The sequence below is a fragment of the Lontra canadensis genome, unplaced genomic scaffold (genome assembly GCF_010015895.1).
Source record: "Lontra canadensis isolate GAN:19392208 unplaced genomic scaffold, GSC_riverotter_1.0 scaffold108, whole genome shotgun sequence".
Taxonomy (NCBI): Eukaryota; Metazoa; Chordata; class Mammalia; order Carnivora; family Mustelidae; genus Lontra; species Lontra canadensis.
Window position 1 is genome coordinate 5,911,788 of NW_022631102.1, and position 23,709 is coordinate 5,935,496.

Below are 23,709 nucleotides of genomic sequence, written 5' to 3' on the forward strand. Positions count from 1 at the left end.
TGGATTTACCTAAGGCTAATATTATTTCAGAAAGATATTCTGGAAACTATGAAAAAAAAGTAGGAATTTAGATGTTAACCAAGTGTATTTATTAAGTTTTCCCCCTTCCTTCCTTCCTTCCTCCCTTCCTTCCTTCCTCCCTTCCTCCCTTCCTCCCTTCCTCCCTTCCTTCTCCTCCCTCCTTCCCTCCCGCCCTCCATTCAGTGTCAGAACTTCGGATGATATTTCCGGAAGATGCATTCATAAACTATCGAGGGTTTACACAAGGGTTTCTGCCAGGAACTTTATGTGTTATCAAATGTTATCCTCATAATAGTGCTCTGAGAGAAGCATGACTTTCCCCACTTTTGCACAGATTTTCTGATTTGCCCAAGTTCACAGAACTTGCAAGTTACAGAGATCAGTTTTGACCCCCAACAGTCTGACCTCAAAACTATTGCTCTCTCCTCCAAAGACACACTCATGAGGTATCCAAAATAAATGAGCTGCCCAAAGGTGATCTGCTCACTCCGTGTTCAACTGCACTAATGGAAGATTTTGAACTTTAACCTCAATTTGAAGCTTGGATTATGGAAGGTTAATTCTGGAAGTTTTCCCAGAATGGGAGTGGCAGACATGGTGTGTCATTTGAAGCTGGATAACCAAACCCTTAGATATTTCTTCTGGCTCCTCAAAAAATAGACTCCTCCTTATGCCACAAAGGGTAGAGACTGAATTATGAGGATCTCTGGTTAAACTCTGGGGGTCTCTGACCGAACACTGAGGGTCTCTGGTTGAACTCTGGGTATCTTTAACTGAACACTGGGGGTCTGACTGAACTCTGAGGGTCTGTAACTGAACTTGGCTTCTAGTGTTCCCTCCCCTCCTGGGGCTGAGCACAGTGTGTGCACCAGGGCATTTGCCTGAGACCCATGTAGGGCCTTTCTCCCCTCCTGTCTTCTCAAGGTCTCCCCTTCACATTCTGTATGTTTTGATAACACCTTCATAGGAACCCCTCACACCTTCCCACCACCCCACAGTTCAGTAACGCTCACAGCTCGTTCCCACATCTAAGCTTCCCTGTGAGGTCAGTAGCGATTTCTCCAGCTGACAAGGCGGCAAACAGCCTTCAAGACCCTGGGTGTCCTTTCACAACATTCGGCCTCTCAGAGGACTGCCCCCTATTCCACTTATTTGTGCGTTTGTTTATCTTTGTCTGATATTTATTTTTTGTTTTTAATCTAGTAGAAGTGATGGGAACTGAAATACACGTCTTGCCTGCAGACTGTAGGAGAATATGTCACCCATCACCATCTCATTCCCCCTCCCTCCATCTTGGAGACCTCTATTATTTTACGTCCCTTCAAGGAACACTTTCAGTTAGTCACATCCTTTGCTGATAGAACTCCTGGCTCGTGGTCTTTTCAGGTTGGTAGACTTGCCCTAGAATGCTCCATTTAGGGGGAAGCTTTGGCAGAGCAAACCACAACCGTGGTGTCACCTGGGTGGTGTCACCAAGTGTCTGGGAAGTGTCTCCTGGGCAGCCACGTGCACATCTGCTCATGGCTGGGGACAGGGGGTCAGCGAGGCTGAGTTTGAGCAGGAAGTCCATTTGGGTTTGGGAACAGAAGGAAGACAGAGGTCTGGTGCCAGCTGCCACTGCCATGTGGCTAAGGTTCTCCCATGATAATGGAGCCAGTGGGACAAGGGGGACACAGCCACTTTGCCGTGATGCTAAACTTGCATTTTCAAACATCAGTCATCCTTAAAGTAACTCTTTGGGAAATGCCTGGATGCAGAAACAGATACTTTAAAGTATTAGGTTTATGGGGGATTTTGTAGAGGAAACCCACATGCAGGTCCTCCCCAGGGAGAAGCAGTGGCTCACACTGACCTCGATTCATATTGCCTGGGGCACCAGCTGCCTGATCCTGGGTCTCCTCTTGCTCACAGGGAAAAGCCCTTCTCCAGCATAATTAGCATTGAGGTTCGAGGCTGAAAGGGCAGGGAGGGGCACTCATGTGGGCCTCTGATGCAGGCAGGTGCTCTGGAAGTTAGAACGCCATCAGCCAGTGCTTTTTCTGTGATGGTATAGTGGGAGTCGCAATGCTAAGTGCTCCTTCTCTGGTTGGAATTTCTAGAAAATTTTGTCTCCATTGAGGATGCAAAAGCAAGGCTCATGTTTGTCTTCCTCCGCAAGCTTGATGAGTAGTGACCAGAGGGTGGCCTCATGGGTCTGGTTTGTAAATGCTGAATCCACCTCCCTCCTAGTCTTTAACCCTTCCACTTCCTGTTCTTTGTTGACTGGGGAGAATGCCTTCTCTCATGGGTAGGCAAATAGTCTTGACACCTGCCATGATTGTTTATCAATGCTTGGTGTGGAAAATCATGGGGAAGCCAATTGCTTTTCCACAGAAGGGAGTCAAGGACCTGTTTGCAAACCCTACTTCTTGGAAGCCAGAATGGGTGGGGCCTTTGTTGGAGGAAGAGAACAGGAGAAACCGGAAGTCCCTGGGGTGGGTGCAGAGAGCCAGCCCCACCTCGAGCCAGCTGCTGGGGCTCTCAGGCCAGGATGGGAGGGAGCTGGCCTTCAGGAACACTCAGTGAATATGTGTCCAAAGTACCCCATCCAACAGGTTCCCACTCATTTGAAACAATTAGGCTGACATCTGGGGGTGATTTATAACCCTAGTTTATTTGATGCAACTGTAAAACTCCACAGTCTGGCAGGGCGATGAAGGCTGCCAAGGCTGAAATGTGAAGGTGACACTGTTAAGCTAAAGAAAATGCATCTATAAATCATGTGGCACATCCTTTTGGGGATTTCAGGTTCGTGTTCTCAAGCTGACAGCATTTTGGACTCCAAAACCAGTTTTATGAAATGGTCACGAGGAAAAATAAAATTAGACAAACAAAACAAATTTCAAGAAAAAAAAAACAAAACACGGAGGGGCAGGAAGAAAGGGGAACTTAATTGAGGGTCCCTGTCTCTGCATGTGTGAATTCCAATTGGGGAACGAAGCCTAAAGGAGAACATTTTGGCAAGATGGATTATAAGAAGAGCTAGGGTTTGTTGAGCATTTACTATATCCAGGTGCAATGTGGGGTACTTTTAAGAAGTTTTAAGAAGGGTTAATTCTCACAATAGTGCAGTGGGCTAACTTTCACATTGGTGAGACAGCCAGAACACAGAGAACCAGTGTAATTAACCCAAGTTGCCAGAATTTGCAGGAGATGGAGGTGATGCTCATTTGGGGACAGGCTGACCCCAGAGCCCTGGCATATCCCCTCATTGTCTGGATTGAACAAACAGATGTAATGGAAAGAATCTCTTCCACAGGGCCTGAGAAACCAACATCCTGTCTCCCCCACCAGCCTCACAACTATGCCTCACTGTTGGCATCTGTAGAATAGAGATGATGATACTTACTATGTAGAGATAATCATTGGGATAACATTAGTGCCAAGTTGTCCCTCAAGATTTGCTAGCTCCTCCTCCTTTTTTTCCTTTTTTTCTCCTATAGAAAGTGAGATGAATCAGATTAGACCTGAGTCTGCTCTCAGCAATCTGCGTGGCATTTTATGTATGAATGCTAGCTTCAAGCAGAGTGAGGAAGTGACCAAATGCACAGGGTGGTTAATTCCTTGGCCAGTGCCCAGTTAGGCAATGAGGAATGTTTGGACCATTACATTGTGGCAGCTTAGGACAAGTGGCAAATGTTCACTTGCCAACACTTTTTAAACGATCTGGAAGGTCACTCATCCAGAGTCAGTCAAGGTCAGTTACAACGGTCCTGCCAAATGACCCCTATCTATGATCGGAAATTACTGTGAGTGGGCAATGGAAAGGGACTGGGATGTATCTTCTTAGGGCCTGAGCTGCTGGATACAATGTATCCCTTAGCCTAGAGCTGGTTCAGGCCAGGAAAGTGAGTCCTGAGCTGTGTTCCCAACCTCTATAAAACAGGCTGGGACAACCAACTTCTCCCAACACCATGATTTGGCTATGGAATGGCACATCCACTCTGATGACACCATTGGCAAGCCACATTGCCATTCCCTTGGGAGGGTCCCTGGGGTTTAGTAGAGTACTCAAAATAAAATTAACTCATAATCTATTACAAATAATGCATATGCATTGCAAAAAAAAAAAAAGCCAAACAATACAACACCTGTATATAAGGAAAATTCTCTTTCACATCAGAGGTGATCACTGTTAATTGCCTTCATACTTCCAGAAATAGACTATTACATTCCCAAGAGTGTGTGCTTTTCCCTTTGTGTGATACACTGTCAGGTCCCTTACTTCTTTCGGCATTTAGCGACCATTTGCTGACCGTTCCGCATCAGTACATTTTCAATGACCCCATTTTTGTCACGACTGTGTAGTTCTTTTTGGAGTGGATGGATTATTATAGTAGTTAGTGACTATTGTTCAGCTGAACATTTAGGTTCTTGCAGATTTTTCCCAAAATAACTAGTGCTTCAGTAAACATGCATTTAGGTATTTTGCAAAAAGGTGTGAAAATATCTATAGCATAAAGACCCAAGCTCTGCACACTTTTAATTCTGATTGTATATTGCCGCGATGCCCTTTAGAAAGTTTGGGTGCGTTTAAGGTCTCATGAGGCAAGATCTACTCTGTGTACTCTTGCCAATACTTTTTAAACTTTATGGTGTTCTCCATTCTGATAGGTGAATTGTCAATGTCATTGCTGTTTTAATTTAAATTGCATTACTTGTTGGTGAGCATTAGGATTTTATGTCCATAAGCAGTTTGCGTTTCCCTTTATACTGGTTGTCTGTCTGTATCCCTTGTATATTACACATATCCTCTTCTGTTTTGTGGTTGTTGGCATGGAAATATTAAAATCTTGTATTTTCAGATTTATTGAACATTTTCTTCGTAGACATTTTATGTCTCCCTTAGAAATCAGGCCTTTCCTGTGACAAGAAAATACAGTTCCCCATATTTTATCCTGTATTTCTTTTTTCATTTTATTTTTTATAAGTTGTAGATAGTTGATCTTATTTTTGGAAAGCAGTGCCCCAACCCCCAAACTGTGGTACTCTGGGTCCAAGTGGGTCAAGAGAAATGAAGGAAGGCTCTTAACACCACTCTCTGGAAGAAAGCAGGATCCTTCCTTTCTGGTCCCAACAGGACCAGCAGTAAGACGATTCCTAGGGAGAGGACTGGTGTCTTAGCAGACTCAAGGTTCTCTGATCTGCCACCCTTTACCCACTGCCCCTTCCTCCCATCTCTGCTGAGGCTTTCTCCTGGGGACAGCCTGACTGCTCACATTTTAGAGGCTCTTTATGTGTTGGCCAGTTTACCAGAAACAGATTCCATCAGTCGCAAGACATCCTTTGAGGTGGAGTCTTGACAAAAATATGTGGGTAGTCAGGAGCCTGATGGGTCCTGGGATTAACTCTGCACAGCCTGGGGTGACTCCGATGTCTTTGGCCTTTGGGGGAGGTGGGGCCTTGCAATGGGAAGAGGTAGGGCTTGGAGACCGCGGGGCTGTGGGACTCGGTGTCACTGAGTCCGAATCTGACCTTGAAAGTAGGTCTGGAAGATTTAGAGGCGGCGCCTCTGGGCTTTGCCTTTGAGCTCACAGAGAACTGGAGGCTGTTGGGGCTAGTGGTTCCAGGGTCACTCTGGGAAGCTATGGAACCAGCACCAGCATCCAGATTTACCTCACATGGGCCCTCAATCCCTGGCAATCCCCAGACCTTTGAGCCCAGCTTCAACTCTCCCCCTGAACCCACCGGCAGGTCTCCTTCTGTACGGAAACACCATGCCGTCCTCCAGAGAACCAAAGGCTCTTCTATAATCGACAAGAAGGCAGTTGTCATAGCAAAGAGCAGGTCTTCCTTCTGTTGGGAATGAGGGTCGACCTGTATTTTAGGGTTGAACTCTCTTTTAATGTGGTTGTAAGGTTACTGAAGGCTCAGTGTGTATAGAAAGTGCTCCGTCAGTGGTGTCTCTGATTATTATTGGAGTGGCTAGCATGCAAACAAGTGGCGTGCAATAAAATTCAATGAGTGTCATTACAGAGCAGTGAAAAAAGTTCTAGGGGGTTTCTAACGCTTCTTGAGGGGTAAATAGAGATTGCCCAGAAGGGCACAGGTTTTGAAGGATGAATGGGAGTTTGCCCTGTGAGAAAGAGAGAGGAGAATGAGATAGACAATTCCAGGTGAGGTGATGTCACAGGCAGAGAAGTAAGTTTTTAGGAAGGACAAAGAGAAGTAAGTTTTTAGGAAGGACAAAGAATGCATGTGTGTCTGGTGGGACATGGAGGAAGCCCAAGCCTGGGGCAGTACCAGAGCCACAGGCCACTGCAGTTTCGGGTAGGACTGTGACAGGATACAGGGACACAGGGCACTGAGACAAGAGAGTGCTCCCAGGCACCATGGCTCCTCCCAAGGTTTTGCTGGTGAGGGAAATTGTTTCAAAGCCCACCTTATCCCTGTTCCTTCCTATGCTCCATGCCCTCCACAGAACAGAACCCTGCTAAAGAGCATGGACTCTTGCTGGACTCAAACCCAGACCCGTCATTGTCACCGACTAACTTTTGGCAAGATGCTGAGCCTTCCTTCTGGTTCCCTGTTGGCTCATCTATAAAACGACGGTATGAAGAGTGCACTAAAATGGGTTTCCAGGAACCTTAAATGGGTTAATCCAGGTACAGACCATACAATGCAAAATGGGAGCAGCAATCCTCCCGGCAGGCACTGAGAAGTCCCATAAGCACATGACACCATATTGGAGAACGTGCCCCTGCCCCAGAGAAGAGAAGCTCACAGGCCAGTGGGCAAGCCCGACGTGGACCCAACACTTGTCATGTGTGTTCCTACAGAGCATGAGAAGGAGGGAGGGATTGAGGGGCACCCCCCAGGAGAGTGATTTGATCAGACTCTTAAAGAAGGAGCTCAGCTTTAGCAAGCCTGAATGAGCGGGTCTTGGGGCCAAATCCCTTCTGGATCTTTCTGGATCTTTCCATTCTCTCCTACACAGCGAAGAAGACCACGCAATCACAACCAGTATCTCCCCTAATCCAGATGCTTCCCTTGCCTCCACTGGCATTTAAGTAATGCAGCTTTGGTGGGAGGCAGGATGGGTGGTAGGGACTTCTGGACTGTCCGTACCCCTTGCATGCTGGTGCCACCTCATAATGACCTGGGTTGGCTCAAAAGAAGGAAACTTGGTTCAGAATGTTTGAGTTCATTTTTATGTTCTACTGAGAAAATTTATTCAGTGTGATGCTCAGTAGCGAGTGCCGTAAAACACCTTAATCCCTGGTTGAAGAAAGGTAATACCTTGACAGATGTGCACCTCCTACTTTCCTCCCGGCCATGTTTCAACAACAAACCTTTATTTCTGCTTCTCGGCTGTAGCAGGGAAGAGAAAAAAAATGAGGAGAGCAATAAAGCAGTCAGAAATCTCAGGAGCCAGGCGGCGATGCAATCGTAATGACAGATTTTTAATGTGGCGGGAGAGATTGACAGGGAAATGTCTTCAGAGCAAACGCTCGCCAGATGGAATGCAAACGGTTTATTGGAGTAGAGAGGTACACTGAACCGAGGAGAGAGCGGGTATAAGGTGGTCTTTCTGGCTGCTGCAAGTAAACACGCCAGAGAGAGGGTCCGGGAGAAGGGAGAAGACAATAAAGAAGCAAATGCGGATGAAGAGGGGGAGCAAGGCATCCAGATAGACCCCAGATAGGCCTCGAAGAAGGGGACTGGCATGTCATCAAATTGCAGCTGAGCCAAAGGCCCCCCCACGAAGCCGAGGCAGGGAGGGCCGTATCTGGAAGTGGGGAGGCCTGGATTCAAGGCCAGAGCTGGTGAAACTCATGAGGTTCTGTGGAATCTCGAGGCTCAGTGTTCCTGGAACTCCAAGTCCTTCCGACCGTGTGGATGCTGATTTGGGATCGCGGAACATGTTTAGCCTGTACTGGGTGCCGCGTCCTGGATCCGGCACTGTAGACGGGAAGGGGAAGACGCCTCTGTTCCAACGGAGTTCAGAGAGATGCACGTGCATAGCACTAATTGATTGCTGTAAAAAGAGAAATTATTTATTATTAGAATATCAAGTACGACTGTATAAATGTGTGTCTACCTACACATCTATTCATTCACCCACCTATCTGTCCATCTGTCCATCTACCCATCCATCCTTTTTCCTTCCATTTACGATGAGTTTCCAGTATATGACTTATAATTCATTTAAAATAGTTAAAAATGGTAGTATCCTCCAATTTACAAAAGCAGATGATACCACTTAAAATAAGAAGAGTGGGGAAAATCATTTTATAAGAGTTTCCAAAATAATCAAATGTTAATAATATTTTGATTCCAGAAAGATAGTATTATATGCTGGGGCTACTTTTTTTTTTTCTTTTAAGTATAGAAGTTGCGATAGTAATAAAAAATGACTAAGGCAAAAATAAAATTAATTAGTGAGGCATCCTGAAGACCATGGCATTAATGCCAATGATCAGAAATCCTGGCTCAGGTTTAGGGATTCCGATGTTGTCATGAACCAGTTCTCACCCTGAACAAACCACTTTTCTTTTCTGGCATCAGTTTCCCCGGCATGTAAAATCAGTTATGGTTATCAAATGAAGACGCCATGATTTACAGATGATGGGATTCCCCCACATCCTTTTGTTGCTAACATTTTAGGGCTCTAAGTGCAGGTTTCTGCCAGTGGATATTCTCAAAGCTAACAATAACTTGCAGGCAACAAAGCTCTGGAATGACGTGCATATGTGGGATGTGCTTTTATAACATACAATACAATAAAAATACTTTTCTTAAATAATCCACGACAGATGAATTCATCTTCTCTTTAGAAAAAGCTAATCAAATGTAAAGGCGCCTCTTTCCCGGCACGGAGAGTTACAACTCTCCTTGTCCTTGGAAACAAACAAATTGAAACTTTGTGTTCCCAGGGATGGCGAGTCAAGTTGAAACCTGTTGTCACAGCCCTGTGGAAAATGTAGATCCGTAAGATTTCATGCCAGACGTTGGGTGCCAGACATCTTGCAATGAGGAGGGGAGGGAGTAGAACAAGAACACTAGTGGTTAAATGGAAGGATGGAATGGGAGAAAATACGATCATACTCCTAGCCACCCAGACAGCATTCTTCTCTGACACGTTTGTGATACTGATCTCAGCCCAGAAGACAGTCCAGGATGAGAAGCCAGGCACAGTGAGCCCCATGGGGTAAAAGTGTCAGGACTGGTGTGGTGCAAAGGGTGTTCTTAATCACTTTGTATAGGACTCTACTTTCCAGCCCCAGAGAGTGCTGGGCATTGGGAGAGGGGAATGGGTTTTGGTGTCTGAGAAAAAAATAGAAATAACCAAATCAGCATGCCATGGAACATTGTAACTGTGCCATGTGCATCTGGCATGCTTTCTAGTCACGTTTCATCCTGCCCAATCCTATGGTCTTAGGGTATCCTTGCAAATAGTCTGAAACCTCTACTGATCTGTTCAGCCCAGTGTTTGCTTGTTTGTTTGTTTGTTTTTCTACCTTTGTCTTAAAACAAATGGCCAAATAAACAAACGATTTGTTTTCCATAGCCTACTCTTCTTTGGAGTTCCCATAGTGTCCCATTCAAATGTACCTCTTCAACAATTAAAATCCTGTCTGGCATAAGCATGTGGCTGAGTAAGGACTTTTTTGGTCCAAAAACTAATCAAGGTGAAAAGTTTAGAAGACAGACAAAACAGCTGGATTTTTCGAATATATACAATGGGTTTCTTAGGGATCATTAAAAAGCAAAAGGGAAAAGCAAAAAAACAAAACAAAACAACAAAAAAAAGAAAAAAGAAAAGAAAGGCAGCGTGATAACATCTCAATTTGATTTTGTACCACATCTCCAATTTCTGACAAGATTTTTGAATTCAAAACCAATGCTTAGAAGCCTTTCCCCATTCTTTCCCACAAGAAAGAACCACGGCTCAGTATCCATGATTTGTGGGAACTGCTCCATTTCTGAGGTGTGACTGTAAGTTAGCTATCTGGATCATCAGGGTCTCAGTGTGCTTGCCCAGAAACCAGCTACAACACTGACAGGCCATGACCCAGGGGAAGATCACAGGACAGATGCCCGTTGATGAGTCTGTCAACCATAGAATGCCCTGAATTATATCCCAATAGTTATCCTAAATAATTACCCTAATATCACTGACGACAAGAAGGATACTCTCTAAGGTGCTGCTTTCAAGGTAACTCAGCTGATGAATTTGTACATCACCATCTTGCTCCATATTGGGCATATTGGTTCAGAACTCCACTATGGCAATCATGGCATCCAGTCTATGGGCTAGGGTGTTCGCTCCGTCTGTGTGTAGGACCCAGGAGCTCTGCCCATTCCACGGGGGCTAGCAAGAGTTTATTCACCTTCGTTCTGCTTTTGTTGAAACGTAGACTCTCTAGCAGAATGGCTAAGAATCTGTAGCAGTAGTATTTCTCCTCTTCCTGTTCTCCGTCACCTTGAGACGGTGACACTGTCAGGTGAACTCGGTGTGAGTCAAGCAGGGCTCACCTTTGAGCTCTACCTCTGAGAAAGTCTCCCGGCCTGAGGGGACTTCCACTTTTTCTGCTGCTGCTGGAGATAATTTCTGAGGTCCTCTCCTTCTAGACCCTAGGACTGAACTCTTCTTTTTTTATGAGAAACAAAATTTGGAAAATGACCCAGAACCCATTTTATTCTATGGCTCCTTGTTGTTAAGAAATCAAATCTAGAGGCTGCCATGATGTAGAAAGTGACCGATTTTTTATTTTTTATTTTTAAATGGAATCAGTAACTGAGCATGAACCTGCCATGGTATTGGTAGTCTGGGTTTTAAATTGTCTTTCCTTTTTTCATTTCGAAAGTAACAAATATAGGAAATTAAATACATATATATATATATATATATATATATATATATATATAATCTGGAGATGTTACTGCCTAGAAATTGGTGTATATCCTTCTGATTTTTTAGAAGTGCATATGTGTGAATATTTTTGCTTATTTATACAAATGGTTTGACAGTGTGTGCCCTGCCGTATAACCATTTTCACTTCTTATAACATGTTTTTCCTCATATCATTAAATACACTTCTACAACATAATGTTTGTTATATATTTCTTATTTTCCTAATCGGAATGTAAAGTCTCTGGGCACAGAGGGTTGTCACCTGGTACATGGTCATATCCTTCAGGTTTGGGAGATTGCTTGGAACACAGCAGACCCCAGAAAAATAACTTGAGTAAATGAATTCACAATAGTCCCTCTTGTGTCTATGCCTTCCTTTGTTCGCTGTAGATCTTCCTGCATTATAACTGGAGCCCCAAGGGAATGGGATCTGGTCCACCGCATTCCCAGCTACAGAGTCAAAGCCTGGACAAAGACCTGGCACTAAGTAATTGCTGAGTAAATGCTATTCATGGAATGACCGTGGTCTCCGGGCACTGGTCTCCGTTGCTTCCAGTATGTTGCCATTTTAAACAACAATGCAATGAACATCTTTGTAGTTAAATATTGGCTAGTATCTCTAATTTTTAAAGGGTAAATTCTAGGCCAATACAACTGGTGGGTCAATGGGCAAGTATAAGCTAAGCTTTTGAAACATAGCGATATTCACCTCCTTGAAAAGTAACGCTTGTTTGTTTTTGCCAATCTACATTCCACCAGCATTACAGGAAGCGTCCCTTTTCCTGATGCCTCGGCATCAGAGAAGTCAAGTTTTTAAACCTTAGTAATTTGATACATGAAAAGCTGTATCTCTTTTATGTTACCTTACATTTCTTGGATTATATGGAGATTTAATATTTTTATATGTTATCTCAATATTTGCTTCTTTGTTTACTTTTACTTGGGTGTTTTATTGTCTTGTTACATAAATTAAAATACATAAAGCTTTTAGGAGAAGTTGGCAAATAATAAGCACTGTTCACCTTACTATTATAACTCCTATTTTATCTTATTTTTCCTTTTTCCTTTTTAGTGATTTGTGAGAATTTAATATTATGTGTCATATGAGCATATTTGTATATTATTGGTTGACACATACTATAAAAATATTTCGTCCATTTATTTTATTTATTTCACAAATATTTTATTTTTATAGTGCCACATCTACCTAATGTTTTCTTTCTTTCTTTCTTTTTTTTTCCCTCTGCCTTTTGCAGCTAATTTGTCTTTTGAACTGTGTGAGCAACGTTTAATATACTTTTCAAACACATGTGATATTTATAGGTTGGATTGAGTTTAAAAAAAAATACTGGTATGCTAAACTATATTATTTTTAAAAAATCCAACTTTGTTTGTGATTTATGGTTTTCAAAGCAGTTTAATACATGTTTCTTCTGAGTCCCGCAGTGGCCCTCATGGTGGCAGATGAAACATGAATATGCCCATTTTTACTGACGAGATAAGTGAGGTTTGAGCACAGAGGAAACAGAATATAAAGCCCATGAGTAAGGACTGGCAATATTCTGAATGTCATTTCAGGCTTCTGTACATTTTGGCGTTTTTCCTAAGAAACCAGAGAAACCCAATGGCAATCGTGATGGGTGGGGAGAGGGAAAGAAGGAATGTAACTCTAGGGTTCGAAGGCAGCATTTTGGTGATCTCTGCTCACCTAACCTGTCCTCAGTCCACAGCCCAGGAGGACAAGTAAGATAATGAAGGTTTCCTGAGTGTCTGTTATGGGCCAGGCGCTTCCAAATGTACAATCTTAGTTAATCCCCACCGCAAACCTAGGCAGTAAGAGTTATAACTCCAGGTGTCTTTTCTTCCTTTTCAAAGGACACAAATCTCAGACTCCCAGCCCGCCGACCCAAGTGCCCCAGGACACACCAATAAACAGACGCAGAGCCCGGATTCCTGCCCAGGAAAGCATGTGTCCAACGCCTAAGGCTCTCCCCCCAGCCACTCCGCAGCATTAAGTCTGACAGACCAGCCCCTGACTTTGAGTGGCAAATTATAGCCTGGTTGTATAATAGCTCTCGATCTTATTTATTCACTTTTTTTTTTCTGAATTCCTAAAAAATCACGGCAAGTACATCAGCATGGCCCCCTGCCCCCCGCACTGTGGAAGTTTGATAATGTATGTCCTAACCGCTTAATTGATTGATTACCTCACTGCAGCTTCCTGAGGTACGGAATTTATCTCTAATAGCCAGAGTCAGGCTCTGCAGGCAACCGTGGGGGGGACCGGGGTCCCTTGGTGTCGATTTGCTCTTAACTGGAAAGTCATTACCACTTAATACATGTAGATTGTGTTGAAAGAAAATTATGTGTAATGAAATGAGGGAAAAATTAGTGGAGTGTTATGGGCGAAAGCAGATGTTAGGGAGGAATTATGCTAGCAGAGATAATCACCTTCGTTGGTATTGTGTGTGCTGGGGTGTTAACTGAGGAGGAGGCGGGGACAGAGCTTAAATGAAGGCCCTGATCGGCACAGATTTGCCCCTCAGAACCTGCAGCAAGCAGTGGCCCCCCAGGACTGGGCGGCTGGGCCTCCGTTGTTTGCCTCACCCATACCTGGGGCCCTTTCTCCCTGCCATCTCCCTGGGATGTCCAGACACAAAGAGTCACCTCCCGAGACACAGAGTGGAGCAACCCAGGGAGACGCCTCCTGCCAGCCGAGGCCCATGAAACACATGGAGCTCTAATTCTTAAAGCATTGGTTGAACCTGGGAAGAAGCAAAACAGAATCCCCCCAACCATAAATAAATAAATAAATAAATAACACCCTAAAAGACAGTAAGGCTGTTGAAGCTTTTTTGCAAATAGTCTTATCTCAGATGGAGGCATTTAAGAGGCTGTGCCTGTGTGTAGAGCCAGGGGGAATTAAAACCTCATTGCTTTTATGTCTCAGGATCCTTGGGTACAAGAGCTCGGCATTCAGCGTCCAGACCTCTTGCTTGACTCATTTGCTGCTGCGGAAGCAGAAGCCGGGGAGAGAGGGGGAGAGAAAGAGAGAGAGAGATCCTTGCCCATAGGCAGAGACCTGGCAGGGACAGGGTAAGAGGGTCACCAGCTCAGGGTCGTTGAAACCCAGCTGACCATGCTGCTCTTTCAAGGCGAGCGGGTCTCTCCGGCTATAAGATGATGTTGCGAAATGAAGGGATGTTTTCTGCATTCTGGCATCATACAGACAGCTGTAGAGATCACAGAGCCATGAGAAGTCTGGTTTTAAGGCTCCTTTTTCTGCAAGTGGCTACTCTCATGGTCTATCCCCAAAGTTTCCCTTTAGATGTATTTGGATTGACCCTATTTATAGGAATTCCCAATGTAAGATAGTTCAGTTCCTGGTTTTCAGCAGCATTAAACAAGCTTTGGGAAACCAGAATCATTTACCCTCAACCATGTGAGAAACACACTCTGGAGCCAAAGTTAAGTTCTTGGCATGGCCATGATGAGTTAATAACCTCCCAAACCAGTGTCCCATCTGTGGAAGGGGTGACTGCAGAACTTACTCCATGAGTTTTTTATAAATATTGACAGAAATAATATTTACAAAGCACTGAGCACAATGTCTGGTGCATAAAGTAAGTGCTCACTAGTTGGCTTTTTTAATTCACGTACATAACTGTTAGATCATGCCTGGAAGTGTCTTACACCTTTGTGTGTATGGGTATATATATATAATCAATAACCAAAAGGTTATTGAATCAACACATCAAAATCTTGCATTCATAAACATGCCTTAACTAATATAAGGAATCAGAAGTTGCAAACTTTTGCTTCATTGTTAATGTTCTAAAGAAGTCTTAATTCTGGGGTTCCTGGGTGGCTCAGTCAGTTAAGCGCCTGCTTTCGGCTCAGGTGTGATCCCAGGTCCCGAGATCGAGTCCCGCATCAGGTTCCCTTCTCAGTGGGGAGTCTGCTTCTCCCTCAACCTTCGCAGCTCCCCCTGCTTGTGCATGCTTGTACTCTCTCTCTTTCTCAGTCAAATAAATAAATTAAATCTTTAAAAAAAAAAAAGATCCCTTATTCTTAAAATGGCTAAAGGTGTCTACTCTATGCATAGACAAAGTAAATTAACCCCGTTCTGGAAAAATCTGGCAGAAGACCAAGAGTTTGAATAAACAAACACATGTTATCTATACCGAGTGCCCTTGGGGAAAGCCTGTTTTATTGCAAAAACCACTTCTGTGCCATCTTAACAACTCAAGTAGAAATGGTAAGGATTTTTCCTCCATCTACCTGTGGAGATTGAAGACAGATACGCTTTGGACTTTATAAAGGAGACTCATGTCATGGTTTTCTTTAGGGCCGGCCGTGTTCACCAGATAGCCACTGGTGCCAAGGACTCTGCACAGTTCACCAGGTTGTGAGCATGGACAGGTGCTCCAGGATGTTTGCTTGAATTACAGCAATGCTTCTGGTGAAGAGCAGGGTTGCAATCAGCCACAGGCTACTCAGGCATGATTCCTTATTTGTGAGTTACTAAAGACATCACACTCAATAAGGAAAACTTGGTGAACAGAAAGTAGCTTAAGAAACACCCACACACACATACACACAATGGCAAAACACATCCACAAACCTCCTTCTCAACCAACCAAAGCCACTGTTAAATTGTTTTGCGGTATTCTTTCTTTCTTTGTCCATATGTGTATTCCTGTGCATTAGCGTGTGTCTGTACATGTATGTGTCATTCTTAAGGACTTCATGGGATGCAGGTGAATAAATACACTATAATTTACAATTAACAATCGCAATCTACAGGATATTTCCAGTTTGTTTTTGTTTTTCCTATCAATGACCATCCTCAGGTTGTGTGTGGCATACCTCTGAATCTTTCCTTAGGATAAATTCCTCAAGTGCAATTTCAATGCTTTAGAAAATGATTATTTTAAGCTTTGCAAAATTTTGCAGTTAGCAGGAATGGAATGATCTCCGGGTGAAAAAAGTCACTACAGAAGGAGCTCTCTGTCTGAAAAATACATCTGACTTTCGCCATGCTGATTCACGGCAGCCCAGTGTTTCAGATGCCACCGTTGACCCACTAAAATATAGTTAGGTGTTCATCACTCTATATGCAAGGCACTTGTTATAAACGATCTTATTCTAAACATCACAAGACCCCAATAAACTAAGGATCAAGCCGTTTTGCCAAAGGGGGTGATAATCCTTGCACATTGATATCTATAATCACCGGTGAAGAATCTGATCCCAATTCTATTAACACTGATGCACAGCACGGTGGGTTTACAATTACTTTGAAGTTCGACCCCATCAAAAGCCCCAGTTCTGTACTTTTCTTTTGTGATCCTTGGCACATCATTCAACTTCTTTGGGTCTGTTTCCTTATCTGATAATGGGAAGTCTAAATCGCTAGGTTGTTTGAAGGTTCATATGGATAATGAATGTAAAATGTCTGGTGTACACTGTTCTATTAGTTACTGTTCTCAGGGTTCTTACAATCATCTACACCTTTGATGTCCCTGATAAAGGTTTCAGACAAACCCATGTTCAGATGCCAGCTGGATGTGTCGTCACGGTGAAGCCACTTGAAGTCTCCAGCACTTAGTTTTCTCACCTGTACAATGGGAATAAAGACACCTGCTTTCTGGCTTTTCATCATGAATTAATGAGGACATTTAAGTAAAATAACCCAGTGCAAAACCCGGCACATAGTAGGTTCTCACAGTAGCAACACACAATGAGGCTTTTAAAATCCATGACAAAAACAGAAATGACACTTTGAAAGGTATCAGCCCTCTTTCCCCAGGTTCACAGCTGAACGGATCTCCAAGGGGAGGCCAGCTCGCAGGCTCTACGTTAATGGATTCAAGAGGCAAGCGGGCTCTCTTAGAGCCGCTGGAAAACTATGATGACTGTTTCAATGACTAAAAGAATAATTAAATCACTCAGTGCTGGATGTCATTAAATGAAATGGCACTGCATTAGTGGCATGTAGCTGTTATTCTTTATAAATACAAAAAAGCAATGTTTAGTTAATGCTGTGGGTCTGCCTGCTACAGACTAAGATAGGAAGTCAGAGTGTGCCTTCTCTTTACGCACTTGGGGAAGGGTTTTGCAGCCATGTGGACAGTGAAGGAAGGGCCCTGGAGGTGCACTTGATTTTGCAGGTGACTGTGCACGACATTAACAGATTCCCACCTTTAGAGCCAATGTCTTTAATACTAGCACCTCAACTCCCCTTACCTGTGCAGGAGATGAAGAGTCCCATTCAAAGATGGTGTAGTCAGCTCACAGTGTGCGCTTTGGAATAAATCATCTATGAGTTTGAAACTCACACTGTGACTCTAAGCACAAAAGTTGTCCTTAAATCTCATCACTCCATTGATATAAGATAAAACAGACCTGAACTATTTTTAATAGTGATCTCAGCCTTCAAGAAAAAAAAAATCCCTTCCTTCCTTTTCTTTCTCCTTCTGAAGGCATATTTGTTTCTATTGTCTTAATTTTTTGTTTGCTTGATTTTAAACATGGTAGAAAATTTTTCTAGTGCATGTTTAGAACTATCTAATTATTCCCCAATCTTTATTTTGTATACAGCATTTACCACTTAAGTAAACAATCATGACCTTGAGATCTGTAGCACAATTTGTCCTTACACCGATGCCCCAGAATGTCATGATTCATCTTTCTTATGTTTCTTAATTTCTTTAATTTTTTTTTTTTTTGGTCTTTCTCTTTCTGGTTGGCCTGTTAATAGCCAATTCTCTGAGTAGTAATACTTTGGTGAGACAGTCTGTCTTCTATCCTTTTAAATAAACTTAAAACCAAGTGATTCTTATCTTATTTATTGGTTCTGAATGGAGACTAGAGTGTGGGACTAGGACCTCGAAAGTCTTGGCTCCTGAGAAACCCTTTCAGTTTCCTGGCTGTGCTGTGATGAGTTGTGGACTCAGATGAGTGATAACAGATGAGGAAGGTCAAACCTTGCCTGCTCTGGGAAATCAGGACACTGATATTTAAGGTGCTTTGGGTTCCAATATTGGATGACTCACCAGACCTGGTTACCGTATTATAATTTATGACAACACTGATGCCTTCAGTTGGATTTTGGATAATGAATTTATCCATATCTACAAGAGTGCTCTGTAAACCGCCAAGAAATATACCATGGGAAGCATGAGATCACATCGCCCGTGGGTGAGATGAGTCTGTTTACTCAGCCTTGATCACCTCTGATTCTGACTAGAGTGAGCATGTGTGATCTGGAGTATAGGACCATCTCCAGGAGGTTTGTCCTTAGCAGAGAATCCCAGTACCTGTGGGTGGCCTGATGGGGTCTGTGGCACCTGGGGACTTCTACCCAATCACCCCTTTTCAGATCACTGTGATGTTTTCTGTTCTTTTTCACACCATGTCACACAAATAAAATCATTTCCTGTGTGTGCCACACTGTAAAAATGTGAGGCAAACACCTCTAGACAATACTTCTTTACATCAAAGTGTGTCTGCTGCTAATTTCTCTATAAGGGCACCGTCCCATGCTGTATCATCACACTCACATCTTCTAGCAGAAGAAACATACCTGAGCATCACTACTTTTGATTCTGACATAACAGCTCAGCATGTCACTTAAGAAGCTTTCTCTGTTTGGGGCCCCTGGGTGGTTCAGTCAGTTGAGTGTCCAGCTCTTGATTTCAGCTCTGGTCGGATCTCAGTGTCCCCAGATCAAGCCCTGTATTGGGCTTATGTTCAGTGGGGAGTCTCTCTCCCTAAAATAGGTACACCTAAACAAACAAACAAATACACACTAAAAAAACCTTATCTGCTTAACCCAGTGTTCCTTTCCTTCACCAGGGACTTCCAAGGACAGGAAGATGAAGACCAGCATTGTTGATGGACTAAGATCACAGGATACTTGGTCAAACCATTCTGTATCTGATTCACCATCTTCTGTTTCTTAGCTAGGCAACCATGGAAAAATCTCTTAACTTCTTTACGTCTTGGTTCCCTCATCTCCAAAACAACACTATTAAAGTAAAATGTGTGTGTGTGTGTGTGCACGTGTGCATGCGCACATGTGTGTATAAGAGAGAAATAAATTAGAAATATTAAATATTGATATAATTTGGTTCTTTCAGAAAGTACCACCTGATGTTTTCACTCCTTTACTCCGGAATGAAACCAATGATGTATTCAAGTATCAAGTGAGTCTTCTTTATATACCCACTCTGTTTTGGTTAAAAGATATAAAGACAGATATGAATTTAATGTTATTTTTACCTTACTGATCAGTGGGAGGAAAATAATATGTAGAGAGATAACACGGTAGATTTGGTTATTTGTTCATAAGAATTCACTGTTCCACCACTTTTTGTTACTCTAAAGACAGAGCTTATTTCCCCATCTCTGTGATGTAGAGCTTGGCTGTATTATTTGTTTTGGCCAACAGAATGTAAAAGGGTGTGATGTTTACCTTATTTAAGCAACAGCTGCTGGAGGCAGAGTGTTTCCACAGCTCTCACTCCTGATCTCTGCCATGAACAACAGCACGCAGTAGGTGGGTGCTGCTTCCTTAACTGTCCCAAAATGAGAAGACCTAGGGAGCAGGTCCCCAGCCCACCAGCAGCTTGGAACAGAGCTTCATGCCACGCAACTACAAAGCTTCAGCCTACTCAAGCTTACATGAAGCATGGGATGACAAATAACTTGGGGTTATTTGTTAAGCAGCATTGTTACAGCAATAGCTGACAGGTATAGGTAAGAACACAATGGATACATTTTATACAACAGGCACTGTGAGGGTATTGAAACATACTTATATTTATTCTAAGGGAAATTTCATAGAGGGGTAACACTTGAAGTGGGAGTCCAGGCTTATGTTATAGAAGGAAAGTTTGTTTACATGCTGACAACATATTTGGTGAAATGTCAAGTATATTACCAATAAACAGTACACAAGTCAGCTTGGACAAAGGGCTAACTAGAGGAGCACGTTCAGTGAATGAGACCCTTCTTGTGCCCTATTGTTGGGAACATGCAGTGGCAGAGAAATTCTGGCCTGGACTTGCTTTGAGGTCTTTTAGGAATGCAAACATTAATTTGTAAATCCAGAATTTAGGCTCCGTTCAATTAGAAGACAAGACAAAATCATACTTCTTTCAGTGTCAGCATTACCATTTGTACAATTTCTTAATACAAATGAATATTTATGTAGAAGATCACAAATACAGATGTTTGTGTTCAGACACATATACTTGAATGACTTTTTTTACATGCACCTGAACATGAAGTATAATGATCATAATATTTTCTCATATGTCTAGGGCTATATGGCTTATATTTAAAGAATTTTTCCAAAAGAGGATTTTGGGAGTTTGAAACCTGGCTCTCTTTTGCCTGCTACTGCACAACCTTAACAAAATCACTTAAACTTCTCCAAGGCTCAGTAACCTCACCCCCCCAAAGAGAACAGTTATTATTTATATTTGATGTTATTATTTTGAAGAGTAAATGAGGTAACACCTATGAAAATATCTGACGTAAGAGTAAGTGCTTCCTATCCTCCCTTCTTGTCTTCCTTCTTTCCTAGAAATAGATATGATGTCAATGCAATTTCTGTAGTTAAATAAGAGTGTGCATATAAAATCCAGCAACATTTACAACCTAGGAGGAAAACGACTGTCCCTCCATCGTCAGCAAGCTTGTCCGTATGTTCAGGAAATGTTCCATTATTCATGGTTCTCACTCCTTCAACACCTCTAATGTTGGACATGACTCCATCCATTTCACATGGCCTTTGTTTCAAATTGGTGGTGGTCATTTGAAACATAGTGTACAGGCAGCAGTGTGTGAAGGTTCAGTAGATGGACCTGCCTGCAGAATTGGTGGGTTCCTAGAATGTTCTTCACTAAGTGGAAGATGAGAGTTGAAGCTTGAGGCTCATGAGGAGGGATGGAAGTAGCCAAATCCCTGGATTTTGTTCTGTAATCAACTGACTGTTTGGTCTAGAGTAGCATTTCCCATCACCAAGGAACAGGAATTACTTGAGAAGACTGGCCTTTGGTGTCTTTTGTTTGGTAAAATGCTGAGATAAGGAAAAAAATATTCTTTATTGTCGGAAATCTCAGATTTATTTGATTTATTGAGTGTTGGATTCTAGGATCCTTGTCTCTTTCTCTTTCTCTCTCTCCCTCTATCTCTTTCTCATGCTCTCTCTTTCATTAGATAATTCTCAATGATCTGATTCCATTCTAAAACAAAATAAAACAAAACACCTGAGAGGCAGTTATCACTGATCTATATTAATTTGTCCTTATAACATTTTGACTATCACAACTTTAACCATTTTCCAAAATTTTCTGTTATTTAGCTTAAAATTTAGAATTATTATATATTGCTTCCCATCAAATAAAATTGATGTTTCATGGACAAGCACTGTGTTTATCCTGAGATTTTGTCCTGGTTCCCCAAGAATACGCTTGAGAAGTTTGGGTGTTAGGGATGAAGGAGGTGATAACATTTTGCACTGTAGATCAAAAGGAGTCAGATTCCTTATTGAAGACTCTAGTTACAGAGTCTGTCTGATGCAACTCACCAGCTACATCCTAAATCTGAGGATTTAATTTAAAATTTTAAAGTGGGGGTATCAGGAGACAAGGTAGCTGGTTGCAAAGGCCCTCAGTGTGAAGAATTAGTTTTCAATGTTGGGACCTTCATTGCCATGTCCACACCAAGCTCCTGGTAGACAAAGAAAGTAGACCGGATGTGCAGAGTTTAATCATGGGGTCTTTGTAACCAAGCACCGAATTTGTTTTAATGATTCTCTTAAGAGTGATTCATCAAGGATCCTCGCCTATGTCTCCTTTGTGCCTGGGTACAGATGTGCATCTAGAACACATTTAGTTCTATGTTTTCAAAGAGTGGCTGCCCACTCTGTGCATACGATTAATTCTACATGCAGCTAATTATACCCACAATTGGCTAATTGTCAGTGCAATTAGCCAATTGCAGGCCCAATTGGCCACTTGTCCCATAATTTGAAGGTGCAAGTGGACAATTGAAGGACCTATTAGATGCATGCGGAGTGTTACATATTCAAAGAGGAGGCTAGGGGAGGGACAGCCTTTAGAAATGTGGTCTTAAGTGCAAAGTAAAAAATCCATATGTGTGGGTCTTTGAGTAAGAAAGTTATAGTTTCGTTGGACACTTGCTCAATCTCAGTACGTTGGCTGTTTTTTTTTTTTTTTTTTTTTTTTTTTTTTTGTTTTCAAAATAGAGAAAACAAGGAGCTTTTCTGCTGGATTGGATATTTAAAGCAAATTGAAATGTTTAGAATTTAAAGCCAGAGTGACCACAGTGCAAAACCTCCTGTAACTATTTATTCTTATGCTATTTTCAAAGTCAACATTTTTTTTCCCTAAAAAATTATAAAAAAGCAAATGGACAAGCCCTCAGTTTTCCAGGACAGACACAGTTGAAGCCAAGTTTTAAATCAGTAGGGACATTTCAATTTCAAAGCCTATGAATTTGAAGGGTTAAAAGTAAAACAAATGTGCCTCTGAGAACAGCAAATGTTAGCAAGCTTTTGGCCAAAACTCCTGGACTTTTCTCATGCCTCCCTGGTTATTCTCAATATTCTACATTATAAAAAGTTCAGTTCACATCAAAGACCCTCATTGTTGGTTTGACTTTTCTCTTTTCCTGTAGGTGTACTACCTAGGCCACCTGGAAGAAATGGCTGAGGTCGCCTCTCACTGGATGTGAACACATTCAGGGATTATGAGTATTGTTAGTGATTATCAGTTCAAGTGCAACTCTCTAGTTTCAGAGCCCCAAACCTATAAATACTCACCCTTCTGTGCATGTTTTCTTCTCAGGTACTTCACCACAGGAAGCCCCGATCCAGAAGTAGGAGCCTAAAATAGCAAGCAAGCGTGTGAAAACCGGCTCATTGTAGGCACGGGGTCCACAGAGGTGGAAAAGGAGTGTCACCCATGGGGAGGTTCAGGGCTGAGAATGAGGCTTGAAATCCAGGCACAGAGTGGATTTAGTTACCTGGAAAGTCACTGCAGTTCAAATGAAACAGGATTGGGATGGCTTCCCTTCTCTCTGTGGTTTGTATTTTTAGGGGCTTCATCCCTCTATAAGGTGGCCAGAGACAGACGAGTAAATGCAGCAAGTTTTCATCAATCAGGAATATTTGCTACGAAGCAAACACACCAGAACCCGGTTGAAAATGCTATCATGCCCAAGTGTCTCCAACTGGTCTTTTGAATATGAGTCTCAAGGGATTTTCTGAATGCAAAGGATTTCACCACAGTCCAAGATGGATGGGGACACAGCACACTATTTGCATATTTAAGGTAAAAACCAAAAAGGTCAGGAATAAAAAAAAAAAAATCAGTTTAATTCATGTTTTAACCCAGAACACCTAAATGTAATTGACCAAGAAATCCTCTTTTTCCACAATAACTAATACTACACTAGCAAATTAGAGTTAAATGGGACACGTTTTTGGCAATGCAGCACCAGACCATGGTTTAGAATTAAATTGATAACTTAATATACAGCTTTAACAAACTTGAGTATGATTTTCAGCTCATAGAAATTTTTAAAAAGATCGCTTTAAGAGTTCAAGACTGGGACGTCATAAAGGAACCCTGAAATTAAGAAAAGAAAATCAATTTGGAAACTGTGTCCTAGGTTATTCTTTGGAGGTAAGTCTTCTTCCTCATTTGTATGAGGGCGTCGCATTTGATGGATGCTGAGCTCTCTCCATGTCCGGC

The 23,709-nt window shown here is 42.4% G+C and overlaps 1 long non-coding RNA gene across 1 annotated transcript; it reads right to left on the reverse strand.

Moving 5' to 3' along the window:
* Positions 1 to 18,858: 18,858 nt before the first annotated feature.
* LOC116856299 lies at positions 18,859 to 23,084 on the reverse strand. The gene is made up of 3 exons (XR_004380521.1): positions 22,979 to 23,084; positions 22,776 to 22,839; positions 18,859 to 18,885 (listed from the first exon to the last, which is right to left on the reverse strand). It is a non-coding gene; the product is annotated as an uncharacterized LOC116856299 (long non-coding RNA).
* Between the last annotated feature and the right edge of the window lie 625 nt (positions 23,085 to 23,709).